The following is a 15,734-nucleotide window of genomic DNA, read 5'->3' as shown; positions in this document are numbered from 1 at the left end:
TGCCAGGCAGAACTGCCAATTAGGTCAGTTTCCAAGCTGTCTGAAGTCATAAAGTAATGGACGGTTTGCAAAAACAATCCAGTCAGGTCGGATTAGACCAGACAATCTTCTGACTTGTCATGAGACACGATATCCACTGCTCCACTGGTCTCGGGTGTGCAGAGAGAGTAGCAGCTCTCACTTCCACAGCGGTGCGGTATGAGCAGAAACCGAGTCAGTCTCGGTCATGCACATGTGACTCCACTCCATGTGAGTCCGGGAGTTTCAAAAGGCACACAGTGAACATTTACCAAAGAGAGCAATCTTTGCTGCTTCCCTTCGATCGTTCAGCTGGTGCAGCGGAGGACTGCAATACAATTAACAGATCAAAGTCATCCTTAGATTTCTGGTTGGAACGAGCGAACGTGCTTTTGGAGTGAGCAGAAATTAGCCCAAGGCCGTTTTCTTTACTTTACAGACAGCCGACAGCTTAACATGTTGGCGCTGAGGCACAGGAGACCTCCTTTCGTTTCTTGAACCAGAAAGCTTTTTGTGTCTGCCCGAAAATGGCTGTTTTGCTCGAGCACTTGCCTCTGCTCACCAGCAGGGCGTACCTTTGAATAACAACACGTCAAACCGCACTCACTTTCAGGCAAATAAGCCTTCCATCAGTCAGACAGACCGACAGACAGACAGAGCTCTCGCTGTTTCCTCAAGCTCGGGCTGCTGTTCTTTTCCGATGACCTCGTCTGCGTTCCGCAGGCTCGGGCTCTTCTCGGCATCATTTACGATTACTGTGCCTTCCCGTTCTGCGGTTGCTCACTTGCGAATACTCGATACCGCGGATTGGAACAAAGTATTGAAAAAATTCAGGGAGGTGGCAATTCGTGGCGCTGTTTGGAGGCGAGTGTTAAGCGACTATTGTGATGGGGAAGTGGACTCGCTAAGTAGGGGAATTAGCTCAAATGGTGGAGCGCTCGCTTAGCATGCGAGAAGTAGCGGGATCGATGCCCGCATTCTTCACTCACTTTTTTTACCTTGGGGAATTGTCCCGAAACAAAAATGGTGTCAGTTTTCAGCAAATCCACAACCCACGTCAATCCTAATCTTCGATAAAGAGAGGTCAAGGGGTAATAAATCGTTTGGTGTGCTGCAGTCAGCAAAAGTTTTTGATTTTGGTGTTTAACAAAGATGGAAAGATGAAGTGAGACATGGAAAAAAGCTTCACAGGTCCTGATATCTTTTCTGTGGACTGAAATCAGGATTTACAAAGCTAACAAAACGAATGCACTCACTGCTGTGTGAAAAGAGAACGAACGGTGGAGACTGCCAGGCAGAACTGCCAATTAGGTCAGTTTCCAAGCTGTCTGAAGTCATAAAGTAATGGACGGTTTGCAAAAACAATCCAGTCAGGTCGGATTAGACCAGACAATCTTCTGACTTGTCATGAGACACGATATCCACTGCTCCACTGGTCTCGGGTGTGCAGAGAGAGTAGCAGCTCTCACTTCCACAGCGGTGCGGTATGAGCAGAAACCGAGTCAGTCTCGGTCATGCACATGTGACTCCACTCCATGTGAGTCCGGGAGTTTCAAAAGGCACACAGTGAACATTTACCAAAGAGAGCAATCTTTGCTGCTTCCCTTCGATCGTTCAGCTGGTGCAGCGGAGGACTGCAATACAATTAACAGATCAAAGTCATCCTTAGATTTCTGGTTGGAACGAGCGAACGTGCTTTTGGAGTGAGCAGAAATTAGCCCAAGGCCGTTTTCTTTACTTTACAGACAGCCGACAGCTTAACATGTTGGCGCTGAGGCACAGGAGACCTCCTTTCGTTTCTTGAACCAGAAAGCTTTTTGTGTCTGCCCGAAAATGGCTGTTTTGCTCGAGCACTTGCCTCTGCTCACCAGCAGGGCGTACCTTTGAATAACAACACGTCAAACCGCACTCACTTTCAGGCAAATAAGCCTTCCATCAGTCAGACAGACCGACAGACAGACAGAGCTCTCGCTGTTTCCTCAAGCTCGGGCTGCTGTTCTTTTCCGATGACCTCGTCTGCGTTCCGCAGGCTCGGGCTCTTCTCGGCATCATTTACGATTACTGTGCCTTCCCGTTCTGCGGTTGCTCACTTGCGAATACTCGATACCGCGGATTGGAACAAAGTATTGAAAAAATTCAGGGAGGTGGCAATTCGTGGCGCTGTTTGGAGGCGAGTGTGAAGCGACTATTGTGAAGGGCAAGTGGACTCGCTAAGCAGGGGAATTAGCTCAAATGGTAGAGCGCTCGCTCAGCATGCGAGAAGTAGCGGGATCGATGCCCGCATTCTCCACTCACTTTTTTTTACCTTGGGGAATTGTCCCGAAACAAAAATGTTGTCAGTTTTCAGCAAATCCAGAACCCACGTCAATCCTAAGCTTCGATAACGAGAGGTCAAGGGGTAATAAATCTTTTGGTGTGCTGCAGTCAGCAAAGGTTTTTGATTTTGGTGTTTAACAAAGATGGAAAGATGAAGTGAGACATGGAAAAAAGCTTCACAGGTCCTGATAACTTTTCTGTGGACTGAAATCAGGATTTACAAAGCTAACAAAACGAATGCACTCACTGCTGTGTGAAAAGAGCACGAACGGTGGAGACTGCCAGGCAGAACTGCCAATTAGGTCAGTTTCCAAGCTGTCTGAAGTCATAAAGTAATGGACGGTTTGCAAAAACAATCCAGTCAGGTCGGATTAGACCAGACAATCTTCTGACTTCTCATGAGACACGATATCCACTGCTCCACTGGTCTCGGGTGTGCAGAGAGAGTAGCAGCTCACACTTCCACAGCGGTGCGGTATGAGCAGAAACCGAGTCAGTCTCGGTCATGCACATGTGACTCCACTCCATGTGAGTCCGGGAGTTTCAAAAGGCACACAGTGAACATTTACCAAAGAGAGCAATCTTTGCTGCTTCCCTTCGATCGTTCAGCTGGTGCAGCGGAGGACTGCAATACAATTAACAGATCAAAGTCATCCTTAGATTTCTGGTTGGAACGAGCGAACGTGCTTTTGGAGTGAGCAGAAATTAGCCCAAGGCCGTTTTCTTTACTTTACAGACAGCCGACAGCTTAACATGTTGGCGCTGAGGCACAAGAGACCTCCTTTCGTTTCTTGAACCAGAAAGCTTTTTGTGTCTGCCCGAAAACGGCTGTTTTGCTCGAGCACTTGCCTCTGCTCACCAGCAGGGCGTACCTTTGTGTAACAACACGTCAAACCGCACTCACTTTCAGGCAAATAAGCCTTCCATCAGTCAGTCAGACCGACAGGCAGACAGAGCTCTCGCTGTTCCCTCGAGCTCGGGGGGCTGTTCTTTTCAGATGACCTCGTCTGCGTTCCGCAGGCTCGGGCTCTTCTCGACATCATTCACGATTACTGTGCCTTCCCGTTCAGCGGTTGCTCACTTGCGAATACTCGATACCGCGGATTGGAGCACAGTCGTGAAAAAATTCAGGGAGGTGGCAATCCGTGGCGCTGTTTGGCGGCGAGTGTGAAGCGACTATTGTGAAGGGCAATTGGTCTCGCTAAGCAGGGGAATTAGCTCAAATGGTAGAGCGCTCGCTTAGCATGCGAGAAGTAGCGGGATCGATGCCCGCATTCTCCACCCAATTTTTACCTTGGGGAATTGTCCCGAAACAAAAATGGTGTCAGTTTTCAGCAAATCCAGAACCCACGTCAATCCTCAGCTTCGACAAAGAGAGATCAAGGAGCAACAAATCTTTTGGTGTGCTGCAGTAAGCAAAAGTTTTTGATTTTGGTGTTTAGCAAAGATGGAAATATGAAGTGAGACATGGAAAAAAGCTTCATGGGTCCTGGTCTCTTTTTTGTGGATAGAACTCAGGATTTACAAAGTGAATAAACCTTATGCATTTCCTGCTTTTTTAAAAGCGCACGAACGGTGGAGACTGCCAGGCAGCACTGCTAATTAGGTTAGTTTGCAAGCTATCTAAAGTCATAAAGTAATGGACAGTTGGCAAAAACAATCCAGTCAGGTCGGAGTTGTCCAGACAATCTTCTGATTTGTCATTCGACACGATATCCACTGCTCCACGGTGTGCAGAGAAAGTAGCAGCTCACACTGCCACAGCGCTGCGGTCTGAGCAGTGAATGAGTCAATCTCGGTCATGCACACGTGACTCCACGAGTCCGGGAGTGTCAAAAGGCGCACAGTGAATATTGACCAAAGAGAGCAATCTTGGCTGCTTCCCTTCGATCGTTCAGCTGGTGCAGCGTAGCACTGTAATAGCATTAACAGATAAAAGTCATCCTTAGCTTTCTGGTTGGAACGAGCGAACGTGCTTTTGGAGTAAGCAGAAATTAGCTCAAGGCCGTTTTCTTTATTTTACAGACAGCCAAATGCTTAACATGTTGGCGCTGAGGCACAGGAGGCCTCCTTTCCTTTCTTCAACCTGAAAGTTTTTTGTGTCTGCCCGAAAACGGCTGTTTTGCTCGAGCACTTGCTTCTGCTCACCAGCAGGGCGTACCTTTGAATAACAACACGTCAAACCGCACTCACTTTCAGGCAAATAAGCCTTCCATCAGTCAGTCAGACCGACAGACAGAGCTATCTCTGTTTCCTCAAGCTCGGGCTGCTGTTCTTGTCCGATGATCTCGTCTGCGTTCCGCAGGCTCGGGCTCTTCTCGGCATCATTCACGATTACTGTGCCTTTCCATTCTGCGGTTGCTCACTTGCGAATACTCGATGCCGCGGATTGGAGCAAAGTATTGAGAAAATTCAGGGAGGTGGCAATTCGTGGCGCTGTTTGGAGGCGAGTGTGAAGCGACTATTGTGAAGGACAATTGATTTCGCTAAGCAGGGGAATTAGCTCAAATGGTAGAGCGCTCGCTTAGCATGCGAGAAGTAGCGGTATCGATGCCCGCATTCTCCACTCACTTTTTTACCTTGGGGAATTGTCCCGAAACAAAAATGGTGTCAGTTTTCAGCAAATCCAGAACCCACGTCAATCCTCAGCTTCGATAAAGAGAGATCAAAGAGTAGCAAATCTTTTGGTGTGCTGCAGTAAGCAAAAGTTTTTGACTCTGGCATTTAGCAAAGATGGAAAGATGAAGTGAGACATGGAAAAAAGCTTCACAGGTCCTGATATCTTTTCTATGGATTGAACTCAGGATTTACAAAGTTAATAAAACTAATGCACTCCCTGCTGTATGAAAAGCGCACGAACGGTGGAGACTGCCAGGCAGCACTGCCAATTAGGTTAGTTTGCAAGCTATCTAAAGTCATAAAGTAATGGACAGTTGGCAAAAACAATCCAGTCAGGTCGGAGTCGACCAGACAATCTTCAGACTTGTCATGAGACAAGGTATCTCCTGCTCCACTGGCCAAGGCTGTGCAGAGAAAGTAGCAGCTCACACTGCCACAGCGCTGCGCTATGAGCAGGAAATGAGTCAGTCTCGGTCATGCACACGTGATTCCACGAGTCCGGGAGTGTCAAAGGGCGCACAGTGAACATTCACCAAACAGAGCAATCTTGGCTGCTTCCCTTCGATCGTTCAGCTGGTACAGCGGAGGACTGCAATACAATTAACAGATAAAAGTCATCCTTAGGTTTCTGGTTGGAACTAGCGAACGTGCTTTTGGAGTAAGCAGAAATTAGCTCAAGGCCGTTTTCTTCACTTTGCAGACAGCCAAAAGCTTAACATGTTGCCGCTGAGGCACAGGAGACTCCTTTCCTTTCTGAAACCAAAAGCTTTTTGTGTCTGCCTGAAAACGGCTGTTTTGCTCGAGCACTTGCCTCTGCTCACCAGCAGGGCGTACCTTTGAATAACAACACATCAAGCCGGACTCACTTTCAGGCAAATAAGCCTTCCATCAGTCAGTCAGACCGACAGACAGACAGAGCTCTCGCTGTTTCCTCAAGCTCGGGCTGCTGTTCTTGTACAATGACCTCGTCTGCGTTCCGCAGGCTCGGGCTCTTCTCGGCATCATTCACGATTACTGTGCCTTCCTGTTCTGCGATTGCTCACTTGCGAATACTCGATCCCGCGGATTGGAGAAAAGGATTGAAAAAACTCAGGGAGGTGGCAATTCGTTGCGCTGTTTGGAGGCGAGTGTAAAGCGACTATTGTGAAGGGCAAGTGGACTCGCTAAGTAGGGGAATTAGCTCAAGTGGTAGAGCGCTCGCTTAGCATGCGAGAAGTAGCGGGATCGATGCCCGCATTTTCCACTCACTTTTTTACCTTGGGGAATTGTCCCGAAACAAAAATGGTGTCAGTTTTCAGCAAATCCAGAACCCACGTCAATCCTCAGCTTCCATAAATCGAGATCAAAGAGCAGCAAATCTTTTGTGTGCTGCAGTCAGCAAAAGATTTTGATTTTGGTGTTTAGCAAAGATGGAAAGATGAAGTGAGACATGGAAAAAAGCTTCACAGGTCCTGATATCTTTTCGATGGATTGAACTCAGGATTTACAAAGTTAATAAAACAAATGCACTCCCTGCTGTATGAAAAGCACACGAACGGTGGAGACTGCCAGGCAGCACCAACAATTTGGTAAGTTTTCAAGCTATCTAAAGTCATAAAGTAATGGACAGTTGGCAAAAACAATCCAGTCAGGTAGGAGTTGTCCAGACAATCTTCTGATTTGTCATTAGACACTATATCCACTGCTCCTCGGTGTGCAGTTCATACTGCCACAGCGCTGCGGTCTGAGCAGGAAATGAGTCAGTCTCGGTCATGCACACGTGACTCCACGAGTCCGGGAGTGTCAAAAGGCGCACAGTGAATATTTACCAAAGAGAGCAATCCTGGCTGCTTCCCTTCGATCGTTCAGCTAGCACAGCGGAGGACTGCAATACAATTAACAGATAAAAGTCATCCTTAGGTTTCTGGTTGGAATTAGCGAACGTGCTTTTGGAGCAAGCAGAAATTAGCTCAAGGCCGTTTTCTTTACTTTACAGACAGCCTACAGCTTAACATGTTGGCGCTGAGGCACAGGAGACCTCCTTTCCTTTCTCAAACCTGAAAGCTTTTTGTGTCTGTCCGAAAACGGCTGTTTTGATCGAGCACTTGCCTCTGCTCACCAGCAGGGCGTACCTTTGAACAACAACACGTCAAACCGCACTGACTTTCAGGCAAATCAGCCTTCCATCAGTCAGTCAGACCGACAGACGGACAGAGCTCTCGCTGTTTCCTCAAGCTCGGGCTGCTGTTCTTTTCCGATGACCTCGTCTGCGTTCCGCAGTCTCGGGCTCTTCTCGGCATCATTCACGATTACTGTGCCTTCCCGTTCTGCGGTTGCTCACTTGCGAATACTCGACACCGCGGATTGGAACAAAGTATTGAAAAAATTCAGGGAGGTGGCAATTCGTGGCGCTGTTTGGAGGCGAGTGTTAAGCGACTATTGTGAAGGGCAAGTGGACTCGCTAAGTAGGGGAATTAGCTCAAATGGTAGAGCGCTCGCTTTGCATGCGAGAAGTAGCGGGATCGATGCCCGCATTCTCCACTCACTTTTTTCCCTTCGGGAATTGTCCCGAAACAAAAATGGTGTCAGTTTTCAGCAAATCCAGAACCCACGTCAATCCTCAGCTTCGATAAATAGAGATCAAAGAGCAGCAAATCTTTTGGTGTGCTGCAGTCAGCAAAAGTTTTTGATTTTGGTGTTTAGCAAAGATGGAAAGATGAAGTGAGACATGGAAAAAAGCTTCACAGGTCCTGATATCTTTTCTATGGATTGAACTCAGGATTTACAAAGTTAATAAAACTAATGCACTCCCTGCTGTATGAAAAGCGCACGAACGGTGGAGACTGCCAGGCAGCACTGCCAATTAGGTTAGTTTGCAAGCTATCTAAAGTCATAAAGTAATGGACAGTTGGCAAAAACAATCCAGTCCGGTAGGAGTTGTCCAGACAATCTTCTGATTTGTCATTAGACACGATATCCACTGCTCCACTGGCCGAGGGTGTGCAGAGAAAGTAGCAGCTCTCACTGCCACAGCGCTGCGGCATGAGCAGGAAATGAGTCAGTCTCGGTCATGCACACGTGACTACACGAGTCCGGGAGTGTCAAAAGGCGCACAGTGAATATTTACCAAAGAGAGCAATCTTTGCTGCTTCCCTTCGATCCTTCAGCTGGTACAGCGGAGGACTGCAATACAATTAACAGAGAAAAGTCATCCTTAGGTTTCTGGTTGGAACTAGCGAACGTGCTTTTGGAGTAAGCAGAAATTAGCTCAAGGCCATTTTCTTTACTTTACAGACAGCCAAAAGCTTAACATGTTGGCGCTGAGGCACAGGAGACCTCCTTTCCTTTCTGAAACCTGAAAGATTTTGTGTCTCCCCGAAAACGGCTGTTTTGCTCGAGCACTTGCTTCTGCTCACCAGCAGGGAGTGCCTTTGAGTAACAACACGTCAAACCGCGCTCACTTTCAGGCAAAAAAGCCTTCCATTGGTCAGTCAGACAGAGCTCTCACTGTTTCCTCAAACTCGGGCGGCTGTTCTTTTCCGATGACCTCATATGCCTTCCGCAGGCTCGGGCTCTTCTCAGCATCATTCACGATGACTGTGCCTTCCCGTTCTGCTGTTGCTCAATTGCGAACACTCGATACCGCGGATTGGAGCAAAGCATTGAATGCATTCAGCGAGGGGGCAATTCGCGGCGCTGCCTGGAGACGAATGTTAAGCGATTATTGTGAAGGGCAAATTCACGGCTGCAACTGGGGAATTAGCTCAAATGGTAGAGTGCTCGTTCAGCATGCGAGAAATAGCGGGATCGATGCCCGCATTCTCCACTCACTTTTTTACCTTGGGGAATTGTCCCGAAACGAAAATGGTGTCAGTACTCAGCAAATCCAGAACCCACGTCAATCCTCAGCTTCGATAAAGAGAGGTCAAGGAGCAGCAAATCTTTTGGTGTGCTGCAGCGAGCAAAAGTTTTTGATTTTGGTGTTTAGCAAAGATGGAAAGATGAAGTGAGACATGGAAAAAAGCTTCACAGGTCCTGATATCTTTTCTATGGATTGAACTCAGGATTTACAAAGTTAATAAAACTAATGCACTCGCTGCTGTCTGAAAAGCGCATGAACGGTGGAGACTGCCAGGCAGCATTATCAATAAGGTAAGTTTGCAAGCTATCAATAGTCATAAAGTAATGGACAGTTGGCAAAAACAATCCAGTCAGGTAGGAGTTGTCCGGACAATCTTCTGATTTGTCATTAGACACGATATCCACTGCTCCACTGGCCGAGTGTGTGCAGAGAAAGTAGCAGCTCACACTGCCACAGCGCTGCGGTCTGAGCAGGAAATGAGTCAGTCTCGGTCATGCACACGTGACTCCACGAGTCCGGGAGTGTCAAAAGGCGCACAGTGAATATTGACCAAAGAGAGCAATCTTTGCTGCTACCCTTCGATCGTTCAGCTAGTACAGCGGAGGACTGCAATACATTTAACAGAGAAAAGTCATCCTTAGGTTTCTGGTTGGAACTAGCGAACGTGCTTTTGGAGTTAGCAGAAATTAGCTCATGGCCGTTTTCTTTACTTTACAGACAACCAAAAGCTTAACATGTTGGCGCTGAGGCACAGGAGACCTCCTTTCCTTTCTTAAACCTGAAAGTTTTTGGAGTCTGCCCGAAAACGGCTGTTTTGCTCGAGCACTTGCCTCTGCTCTCCAGCAGGGCGTACCTTTGAGTAACAACACGTCAAACCGCACTCACTTTCAGGCAAATGAGCCTTCCATCAGTCAGTCAGACCGACAGACAGAGCTCTCGCTGTTTCCTCAAGCTCGGGCTGCTGTTCTTGGCCGATGACCTCGTCTACGTTCCGCAGGCTCGGGCTCTTCTCGGCATCATTCACGATTACTGTGCCTTTCCATTCTGCGGTTGCTCACTTGCGACGACTCGATACCGTGGATTGGAGCAAAGGATTGAGAAAATTCAGGGAGGTGGCAATTCCTGGCGCTGTTTGGAGGCGAGTGTGAAGCGACTATTGTGAAGGGCAATTGGTCCCGTTACGCAGGGGAATCAGCTCAAATGGTAGAGCGCTCGCTCAGCAAGCGAAAAGTAGCAGGATCAATGCCCGCATTCTCCACTCACTTTTTTACCTTGGGGAATTGTCCAGAAATAAAAATGGTGTCAGTTTTCAGCAAATCCAGAACCCACGTCAATCCTCAGCTTCGATGAAGAGAGATCAATGAGCAGCAAATCTTTAGGTGTGCTGCAGTAAGCAAAAGTTTTTGATTCTGGTATTTAGCAAAGATGGAAAGATGAAGTGAGACATGGAAAAAAGCTTCACAGGTCCTGGTATCTTTTCTGTGGATTGAACTCAGGATTTACAAAGTTAATAAAACTAATGCACTCCCTGCTGTGTGAAAAGCGCACGAACGGTGGAGACTGCCAGGCAGCACTGCCAATTAGGTTAGTTTGCAAGCTAACTAAAGTCATAAACTAATGGACAGTTGGCAAAAACAATCCAGTCAGGTAGGAGTTGTCCAGACAATCTTCTGATTTTCATTGGACACGATATCCACTGTTGCACTGGTCCAGGGTGTACAGAGAAAGTCGCAGCTCACACTGCCACAGCGCTGCGGTCTGAGCAGGAAATGAGTCAGTCTCGGTCATGCACACGTGACTCCACGAGTCCGGGAGTGTCAAAAGGCGCACAGTGAATATTGTCCAAAGAGCGCAATCTTGGCTGCTTCCCTTCAATCCTTCAGCTAGTACAGCGGAGGACTGTGATACAATTAATACATAAAAGTCATCCTTAGTTTTCTGGTTGGAACTAGCGAACGTGCTTTTGGAGTAAGCAGAAATTAGCTCAAGGCCGTTTTCTTTACTTTACAGACAGCCAAAAGCTTAACATGTTGGCGCTGAGGCACAGGAGACCTTCTTTCCTTTCTGAAACCAAAAGCTTTTTGTGTCTGCCCGAAAACGGCTGTTTTGCTCCAGCACTTGCCTCTGCTCACCAGCAGGACGTACCTTTGAGTAACAACACGTCAAACCGCACTGACTTTCAGGCAAATGAGCCTTCCATCAGTCAGTCAGACAGACAGACAGACAGAGCTCTCGCTGTTTCCTCCAACTCGGGCGGCTGTTCTTGTCCGATGACCTCGTCTGCGTTCCGCAGGCTCGGGCTCTTCTCGGCATCATTCACGATTCCTGTGCCTTCCCGTTCTGCTGTTGCTCAATTGCGAACACTCCAGACCGCGGATTGGAGCATTGAATGCATTCAGGGAGGGGGCAATTCGTGGCACTGCCTAGAGACGAGTGTTAATCGATTATTGTGAAGGGCAATTGGGCCCGTTACGCAGGGGAATTAGCTCAAATGGTAGAGTGCTCGCTTAGCATGCGAGAAGTAGCGGGATCGATGCCCGAAATTTCCACTCACTTTTTTACCTTGGGGAATTGTCCCGAAACAAAAATGGTTTCAGTTTTCAGCAAATCCATAACCCACGTGAATCCTGAGCTTCGATAAATCGAGGTCAAGGGGCAGTAAATCTTTTGGTGTGCTGCAGTCAGCAAAAGTTTTTGATTTTGGTGTTTTGCAAAGATGGAAAGATAAAGTGAGACATGGAAAAAAGCTTCACGGGTCCTGGTATCTTTTCTTTGGATTGAACTCAGGATTTACAAAGTGAATAAAACTAATGCATTTCCTGCTCTGTTAAGAGTGCACGAACGGTGGAGACTTCCAGGCAGCACTTCCAATTAGGGCAATTTGCAAGCTATTAAAAGTCATAAAGTAATGGACAGTTTGCAAAAACAATCCAGTCAGGTTGGAGTTGACCAGACAATCTTCTGATTTGTCATAAGACACGGTATCCACTGCTGCATTCGCCTCTCGGGTGTGCAGAGAAAGTAACAGCTCACACTCCCACAACGATGCGCTATGAGCAGGAACCGAGTCAGTCTCGGTCATGCACACGTGACTCCACGAGTCCGGGAGTGTCAAAAGGCGCACAATGAACATTTACCAAAGAGAGCAATCTTTGCTGCTTCCCTTCGATCGTTCAGCTGGTACAGCGGAGGACTGTAATACAATTAACAGATAAAAGTCATCCTTAGGATTCTGGTTGGAACGAGCGAACGTGCTTTTGGAGTAAGCAGAAATTAGCTCAAAGCCGTTTTCTTTACTTTACAGACAGCCGACAGCTTAACATGTTGGCGCTGAGGCAGGAGACCTCCGTTCCTTTCTTCAACCTGAAAGCTTTGTGCTTCTGCCCGAAAACCTCTGTTTTGCTCGAGCAGGGCAAGTGCACCTTTGAGTCACAACACGTCAAACCGCACTGACTTTGTTACGAACAGAAGACAAACACACGTCTTCGTTCAAAAACCACCCTGCAGGTGGACACATAGTGAGATAAACACAGGGCAGAGATGCAGACAGTATCCGGAAACATCGGGAAGTCGACAAGAGAAATAGATTGAGCGCTTTGTTATCAGAAAAATGTCTGAACCTCCGCGGTCAATGAAAGGGCTTTTGTTGGTCGGTTTCCCATTGAACCGGATAATTCGGGAGAACTTGGTGGATGTTTGGTTTGGTTCCCTTGAACCCACCAGCGGAAAAGGCTTGTCGATCCCACCCGACAACTCGTTTCAAAAGCCACTCTGTCCAAAGCAAATGTATCCTTCCAGATTAAAAGGGAATAAAACTTGAAAAGAGCGTCACTGTGGATCAGTTTTCTCTCACTCAAAGTAAACTGTTTAATGAAGTAAAAGATGCACCTTCCAAAGAATCAGGGAACAGCCACTGTCTCCCTTTTTGGCAGGAGAAGAAATTCGATGTGGATGTTGCTGGAGACCAAGTTCCAACATAATGTTCCTGCCCGGAATCGAACTGGGGACTTTTTGCGTACAAAGCAGACGTGATAACCGCTACACTACGGAAATGGATAATATTTCACTAAACAATGGGCAACTGAATGGTGTTCTCTCTCTGCTCGCAGTTGGAATGTATTGTTTCAAGTGCAGCAAGAGATACAGACAGTGGCTGTTCCCCCTTTGCTTTAAAAACTCTCAGGGTGGTGGGTTTGAGCCCACGTCGGGCGAGTACCGTTTTAAACTTTTATGCTGCTTCCACCGGTGAGCCCCAGCTCTGACACTTCCCCCACCCCCCCCTCCGTCTCACCGCTCACGATGGGGCCGCGCCCGGGCTGAATCTCTCCAATTCGGTTTCCGCCCCTGTCGCAGCATGAAATGGCCCTTATCAAAGTCACAAATGATGCCCTATGTGACTACCACCATGATAAACTATCACTCCTCATCCTTCTCAAATACAATATCTCACCGTGCTGTTATGCTGTTAGACGAGTTTCCTCTCTCTGCTCTTATTTGGAATGTGTTGCTTTTCCGTCTGACAACACTTCGTATCATCGTATTATGTTAGTCCACAAGAGGAGATCATTCGGCCCGTCGTGCCTGTGCCGGGTCAAACGCACATTTTCGTCCAAAATTCGTTCAGGAATAGATTGAGTGCTTTGTTATCAGAAAATTGCCTGAACCCCGACAGTCTACAGCTTTCCACCTCAATATCAACCACACGGCCTATTTTTGTGTCACCCGAAAATTTCTTCATCATGCCCCCTACGTTTAAGTCCAAATCGTTAATGCATACCACAAAAAGCAAAGGACCAAGTACCGAGCCTTCCGGCACCCCACTGGAAACAGCCTTCCAGCCGCAAAAACACCCATCGACCATTACCCTTTGCTTCCTGCCACTGAGCTAATTTTGGATCCAACAAGCCACATTCCCTTGGATCCCATGGGCCTTTAATTTTTCGATCAATCTGCCATTTGGGAATTTTTCAAAAGCCTTGCTAAAATCCATGTCGACTACATCAATTGCGCTACCCTCATCGATCCTCCTTGTCACCTCCTCGAAAAATTCAATCAGGTTAGTCAGACACGACCTCCCCTGAACAAATCCATGCTGACTGTCCTTGATGAGTCCGTGCCTTTCGAAGTGACAGTTTATCCGAGCCCCCAGAAATTATTCCAATAATTTGAAATGGAGTCTTTCTCCTGGTTGCTGCAATAACAGACAAGGCGATTAAAGTAACCATGCCCGGCGAGCTCAGTCGGTCGAGCATGAGATTCTTAATCTCAGGGTCGTGGGTTCGAGCCCCACTTTGGGCGAGTGCGATTTTCAACTTTTATGCTCAATTCACTGACCAACAGTGCAGAAATAATGCAGAATGGAATATGCATTCGGTAGTCAGGATGGCCGAGCGGTCTAAGGCGCTGCGTTCAGGTCGCAGTCTCTTCTGGAGGCGTGGGTTCGAATCCCACTTCTGACATTCCTTACTTTTACTAAGACGTGAAAATATTTTATTGGTGGATTGGGCTGCAGCTGATTTTTCGACCAAGTTGAGTTGCTCCTCCCACAAAAGCAACTGGCTTTGTGATGGAAATGTGACTTGAGAAGTTTCAAACGGTGAAATGTTTGACATATTAATGACCTGGACAAAGAAATAGAACAGCAGTGGGAAACATTTAAAACGGTGATCAATAGAGTCCAGGAGAAATATATCCCACTGAAAAGCAAGAACAAACGAGCAAGAAATGACACACCAGGGATGAATAAAGAAATAAGGGTAAAATTGAAACTGAAGAAAAAGGCACACACTGGACAATAAAAGAGAGAGGGGAATGTGAAAAGACTGGGAAAGAAGTCTAAAGAAATATTAGAAAGGCAAAAAGGAATATAAAAAAAAGCTAAGTATTCGAGACACAACAACAGCCAAAGAAAATTTAGGATAGGAATAGGGTCACTTAGCGATACACACGACAAACTCACAGGCAATGACAGCGAAATGGCAGAAATATTAAATAATCACTTTGCTTCAGTATTTACCAGGGAGACTGGTATTGTGGGCATGGCAGTAGAAGAAGAGATCAAAAAATATGTAAAGACATTTAAGATGGAAAGCGGGGAGATAATTGATAAACTAATCAAACTCAGAGAGGAAATTTCCTGTTCGGAGGCTAACCAGAGTTTCAAACCGCTCAGCCACGCTAATTTCCGTATTACTGTTCAGGAGCTCATTTCACAGGGACACGATTACTGCGCTCCATTTAGGGAGGCTCAGTGAAAGGCGGAAATTGATCTATTAATCGAATCATAGAATAAGACAGCGCTATTCGGATACCATTCGGCCCATCGTGCCTGTGCCTGCTCTCTGAACGAGCTGTCCAGTTAGTACCACTCGCCTGCTGTTTCTCCATTGCCCTGAAAATGTTTCCATCCAAGCGTTTATCCAATTCCCTTTTGAAAACTGTGAGTTAAGAAAAACAATATTGAAAGGGGTGATGGGGTCTCTGCACCGTCGATGTAGAGTGTGTGATAATTGAAGTTATCAAGATGGTTGCTTTACACATGGTATGTTGTGCAATCATCCTGAAATATCTTCAATATCCAATACAAATTGAATTGCAAACCTGAAGGACAAACACTGGAAAACAAGTCACGAGTGAACGCAAATCATCTGGGACCCGTTTTCAGCTTCACGGCACTTCAAATAAAGTGCAATAACTTTGCATTGAAAATATTTGGAACTTGCATCTGTGCCTTCACCTGTTCCATTTGTAAAAGTTGCTGGCGTCTGATGATGTACACGCCTCTGCTCCCTCCATTGAACAAGAAAGGAGATGTTTGACGATGACGGGACCTGTTGCTTATGAGCTCATCCTTCACATTGAGTGGGTTCGCGTTTTTTAAACGGCGTCAGCTTTAGCCCAGCGGTGAACTTCACAACAAACAAGTTCGACACCGTCTCAC

The 15,734-nt window shown here is 46.9% G+C and overlaps 2 non-coding genes across 2 annotated transcripts; both read left to right on the top strand.

The window, feature by feature from the left end:
• The first annotated feature begins 14,019 nt into the window (after nucleotides 1-14,019).
• Nucleotides 14,020-14,092, top strand: trnak-cuu (transfer RNA lysine (anticodon CUU)). The gene has a single exon. It is a non-coding gene; the product is annotated as a tRNA-Lys (tRNA).
• Nucleotides 14,093-14,170: 78 nt separating this feature from the next.
• trnal-cag (transfer RNA leucine (anticodon CAG)) lies at nucleotides 14,171-14,253 on the top strand. Its single transcript has one exon. It is a non-coding gene; the product is annotated as a tRNA-Leu (tRNA).
• Nucleotides 14,254-15,734: the final 1,481 nt, after the last annotated feature.

This window comes from Heptranchias perlo, unplaced genomic scaffold, assembly GCF_035084215.1.
Source record: "Heptranchias perlo isolate sHepPer1 unplaced genomic scaffold, sHepPer1.hap1 HAP1_SCAFFOLD_50, whole genome shotgun sequence".
Lineage (NCBI taxonomy): Eukaryota > Metazoa > Chordata > Chondrichthyes > Hexanchiformes > Hexanchidae > Heptranchias > Heptranchias perlo.
Note: the sequence above shows the minus strand (reverse complement) of the source record. Positions and strands in the feature narration are given on the sequence as shown.